The following is a 5,922-nucleotide window of genomic DNA, read 5'->3' on the forward strand; positions in this document are numbered from 1 at the left end:
CTCAAAGGTACAACTCCTTCAAAATCTAAATGGATAGAGGTTGGAAAGGTGAGGGAACTGTACCCTCACCTGCTGAACAATTGAAAATGATCCTTTTGGGGTCCAAAAAAGCTTCCAGTGGGGTGGAGTGATTAGGTGCTCAAAATTAGGCTCAAAAATCAGTGTCAGAATCTTGTTAAAATTAGCTTCAGATCAAAGAGATCTTCATTCTGATTCCAACGGTGTGAACGACACTCAAATTCGAGCTTGTATGCAGAAGTTATAGCAAGTCAAAGTTCAGGTTTGACTTGCTCGGTTAGCGCATTTTTGGGGCTAATTTGTAGGATCATGTTGGGTTTGGAGCAATTTGTGGGATAAATAGTGGGAAAACAAAGGTAAGTCATAAATTCTTTAGTTTTCCACTAAATTTGTTACAAAAAATAGGCTAGATAGCCATTTTTTAGTATTCTGGACTCATTGGAGCAGGTTTCAGAAGCATTTGAGCATTGTAAACACAATTTTTTACACTTTTGAGCATAATAGAGAGGCCCAAGCCATTGGAAGCTAGACCAATGAGATGTAGCCTAGGAGGGATGAAATCCTTTATCATGTGTTTGTTGTAATGTGTTTTTGATGATGTTCTATACATGTTTATGATGTTGTTTAGTTTCTGATTTATGTTAAATTTCTCATAAAAAAATTAACATAAAAACTCTTCATTTCACTTGCAAAAATTGATGAATCCTTAAGCACAATGAAATGATTTTGTTTATAATCTGAGGAAGATCTTAGCACTACAAGCTAATATTCTAAATCAGATCAATCTCCTTGTCGTATATGGAATACAACCTCTCATAATCCTGCAACTTCTATATCTCATAGGCTATGGGGTGTCGTTGCTGCATCAACACTACCCCAATGCCCTCTCCAGATGCATCACACTCCAAAACAAAAGGTTGTGTAAAATCAGGCAAGGATAACAATGGGAAACTACTCATCACCCTCTTGAGGTGCTCAAAAGCCTCCTGCACTACATCTATCCACTCAAAATATCCCCTTTTTGTCATATTTGTGAGGGGTTCTACTAGCTGAGAAAACCCCTTCATGAACCTCCTATAGTATGTGCATATGCCCAAGAACCCCCACAACTATGTCACATTCTTGGGTTTAGGCCAATCTAAAATCATTAGGGGAGTTTTGAGGTCTAAAATGGGCCTCCTAAGGAAATTATAAAATAATAGTGGAAATAATAAAATTAGATTAGATTAGATCATCAAATTTAGAGGGAAAAAAGGAAAAATTAGTTTTTCAACTCGTATTTTCAACTTATCTCCCTATGGGTTTACTCAAATTTCTAGTGGAAACACTCGTTGGATGAAAATTTTGATTCCTCATCCAAAGATTACCCATGTTGTATACTTTTGATGGACCCTTCTACATGAAAAATGATGAATACATGAAAAACGTTATTGCAATCACGTTTTTTCATGTATTTCTCACTTTTTGTGTAGTAGGGTCCATCAAAAGTATGAAACATGGGTACTCCTTGGATGAGGAATTAAATTTTACATCCAATGAGTACTCCCGCTAAAAATTTGAGTAAAACCTTAAGGAGATAAGTTGAAATAAGAGTTGAAAAAGTAGTTTTATTATTTTATTATTTTTTAATATTTTTGCTTTTTTACTCCAAAAATGGTGAATCATCCCGAATGGCTGACATCATCATCTTGAATCGTATTGTTTCTTATAAAGTTTATTTTGGTTGTACATTTTTCTTAGGAGGCCCATTTCACACCTCAAAATTCCCCTAGTGTGGCCTGATCTTCTCTTGATGTACCCACACTCTTTCCTCACCAATCACATGGCCAAGATATAACATCTTTGTCAACTCAAATTCAAATTTGTACATCTCGTAATACAAGTGTTTCTCCTCTAAAATGCGCAGTACCTCCTCCAAATGCTGAAGATGCTCCTCCCACATTCTCCTATATATCAAAATGCCATCAAAGAATACTAGAACACATCTATGTAGCTGCTTATGGAACACATGATTAATGCAATAATGGAAAATAGTTTGAGTGTTGGTTAGCCCAAAAGGCATCACCAAGAATTCAAAGTGTTCGTAATGGCATCTGAATGCAGTCTTCAGGATGTCCTATTCCCTCACCCGAATATGATGATACCTAGAGCACAAATCTATCTTAGAGAAGTATTTATCTCCTCTAACTTCATCCATAAACTCATCGATGCACAAAATTGGGTATATATTCTTCAATGCCACCTTGTTTAGGACCTTGTAATCAATGCACATGTGAAGGGTCCCATCCTTCTTCTTTATTATCATCACTGAAGAAGTGAAGGGACTAGAACTCATCTTGATGTCGCCTAAAGACAATAAATCCTTTATAGCCTTCTCAATCTCATCCTAGTAAGCCTTGGGACGTCTATAGGGAGTAGTGATGATTGCATGTACCCCCTCCTATAGCTCTATAGTGTGCTCAAAACCTTTATTTTATGGATGACCAGGGGAATATCCTTGAATACTACATGGTGGCTCTCTAGCAATGCTAAAATATATGGATGCAGTTGTTGTGTCTGAGCCCCTGTATTTGAAACCCATAAATCCACTGCCCATATTATATCTCCCTATCTGAAATCAGCCTCCATCCGGTGAGATGATATTATCTGTGGTGATTATGAATGCATGCTTCTCAATACCACTAGCTTCCCATCTAGCCCCATGAACTCCGTCTCCAATTTTTCCAATCTGTGGTTACACACCCCAAGGAGTATAACCACTTGACACCCATCACCACATTGGTGTTCAACACATTAATCACAAAGAAGTGGTATGTCATAGAATATTTCCCCATGGTCACTGTCATCTTGGGGACATAACTAGTACACTGCATGGTCTAGTCTCCTAGCACCAATGCTTGAAAAACCTCAAAGGCCTCCATATGTACACCTCTCCTCTCCACCATTTATCCATCAATAAATTTACGGGTAGCCCCATTATCCACCAACACCAACACACATCGTCCCTATTTTGTGCCCGTGATCTGCAATTTCAAATACTTTGGAACTCCCCAAAGCGAGGCAATGACACCCCCTGTGGGAAAATGTGGGTCTCCTCCTACACCTTGTGGCTCATCTTCTCCTTTTCTCGCCTCAAGCTCAGCCTCATCCTTCAAATTGCTATCTGAGAATACCTCTATGTAATGGGGTTTTACCTTGGTGCACCGGTTTCCCAGTGCCCGCGACTCCTGTCAAGTAAATAAAAACTTTCTCCTTCGGAGGTCTCTCTTGGCCTCCTCATCTAGTGGTCCATATCTAATCCACTCCTTTTGAGGATGTATTATGTCCTTACCTTTCTAGGGAAAGGTATGTCTATAAGGCACTGGTTCTCTAGTGTTCGAAACCACATCAAGCATGTCCCTGGTCTAGTTAATGGTGTCCTACAAAGATACAAACTTAATTCCCTCACTCAACCATGTAAGGGCTCTGCTAACCCCTCAATGAATAACATGGTCAAACTCTCCTATGAGATATTAGAGATCATCATGGCTAGTATTTGAAACTCCACCAGATATACCTTGACATTGCCTATCTGCTTCATGTTTGCCATCTCTTGGAAGTGTAGCTCAAGGTCCTTCTAGTCAAACCTCTCAATAAGTCTCCTCATGAACTCTATGTAGGATGTGATGCTGGCATGCCACAATGTAACCAATCCGTTGTACCACCACTCATGTTCATCTTCATCAAGTGTAGCGTAGTGAATCAGATAATATATGTCTCTCGCATGGGGTTTAGGTGGAGGTAGGTGTCTAACTTATGAATCCACCCTCTAGCCTAACTTCTTGCCGATCCATCAAATTTTGGAAGTGCTATCTTACCTGCCAGCTTTTGAGTATCCTGGTTCTAATTCTAGTGACCCCCTCTGTTGTGTGCCCCAACTCTTGGTATGTACTTCTCTTTTATGTGATTAAAATCCCCAAAGGACAAGATCTTCTTGACCCTTGGATCCAATGCCTCATACTCATTGATCCCATCAGTGAAGGATCTCATGAAATTTGCAAATGTGACTAGCTCCCTCTCCCTCTTTGGGTCATCCAAAAAATGGGGCATCGTGGGTTGACTAGTCTGATCTTAGGTATGGGTGTTATGTTGTTGGTTCATGTGTGGATGCATGTGGCTTCCCTCTCCTATATTGGAACCATCTTCACCATTGTTAACTTGTTCTTGTTGGTTCTGTATTTTCATGTCCATCATCTAGGAACTGATTTTGGCTATTCTGCCTAGGTTTCTCATTACCTTCCTAGTTCTCCATGCACTCTCTGGCGTGGTTAAGATTTGTGTCTAAAAATGGGTTGAGTTCTTCTTCTCCACCACGAACTCTTCCACTACCTCTACCGCTTCCTCTATGGAGAACTACTCCTTCTTATCTGAGTGGCATCAGCTACTATTTTCCCACAATTGGCCAAGAACATGCTCTAATACCACTATAATATCCCAACTAGGAAATAATAGATAAAATCAAAGACATGCACTAAGCTACAACAATAAAATTCAAAACATGAAAACACAATCAATAAACTGTAAAATTTGGGCAAAAAATCCGAGCCATTTTATTAATACTACTAGAATTTAGGTACAATATAGTAAGAACAATAAAATATAGTCTTTCTTCTACAAGAAATGCAAAACCACGGTGAGAATGTGAAGACCAAAGTGTTGGAAATGGCTCACAAGTAACACACATTTCCCTAAAAATACTGCTACTATTGCAGAAGAAGTACTCAAGTTTCTGCCCTCAAATCAACTAAAACAATTATGAAAAATTAGCCCTGGCCTCTACACATCAATCCCATCAAAACCTAGAAAGAGTTTGGTCTAGTTTCAAATGACCTAGAGAGTGCCAAAAAGTGTGATTTTCCTAGGTTGGCTAGCTCTACGCACTGCTAAATATGTTATTCTCAAATCTTCCCCAAACCATTGACATAATTCCACCAAAACTCCACATAAATTCTTCTCCAGAAATGAGCTTTTCCTCTAGCCCGAATCTCCTATTAAATTAGCTGCTCCTTACTCTTGTGAAGGCCTCAACTAGTGAGCTTTGCACACTGCAAAAATAAGAGAAATTCGACCCTGGAACTAGCCTCAATCTCAACCCTAAAAATTAATCCAAAATTTTGGCCTCAAGTAAGGAGAATGCCTCTACAAAAGCTTAAAACCAAAGACCAACTGTAGCTGTTCCAAATAGGAAGTGTGAATTGCCTTCTATGCCCTAGGCACACACATAACTGAGTAACAATTGCTACAATAGCCTCTTTGGAAACCCTAAAGTAGACTCCCCAACTTCCTCACTAGGGAGAGACTCAAAGTTCTCTTACATAAGGTTGAAGTTTCGCCTGAAACTTTTGTGTTAAGCAACACCTCTCTGCTTGTGCTCAATAGCTCCAAGATAGTTTGATATGCATGTGATAAATAGGTAAGAAGATACAAAAATGGAGCTCCCTTGTGATATTTATATATGTTTGTGCCTTCTACCTTGGTGGGTCCCCAACTCCACTAGTTCAACCTCCTTTCTCTCTCTCCTCTCTCTTATAGTGCAAATTCTCCATGTGGTTCAAATTCCCTTCCTTGTGGCCCCCACTTTCCACTAGCAAACTAATTTTTACCTTTTCCTCTAATGCACATAGCCTTCTTTCCTCCAAAAATGAAGTGGGCTCTAGTCACCAACTTTATCTAAGTCCACAAAACACCAAAATGTCTAAAATGAAAAAATGATAATTGCTTAGCAAAGTTTTAGTTAGTGGGGATACCACAACTTGTTTCAAAATTTCCAGGCTTAAACCGTTGGGGTGATATCACCACCTTAATCCCCCATGATAGATCATTAATGAAATTTTGAGGTTTAAAATGGGCCTCCTAAGGAATATG

The sequence above is a fragment of the Pinus tabuliformis genome, chromosome X (assembly GCF_031772625.1).
Source record: "Pinus tabuliformis cultivar Carrire ecotype Pingquan chromosome X, CPIR1, whole genome shotgun sequence".
Taxonomy (NCBI): Eukaryota; Viridiplantae; Streptophyta; class Pinopsida; order Pinales; family Pinaceae; genus Pinus; species Pinus tabuliformis.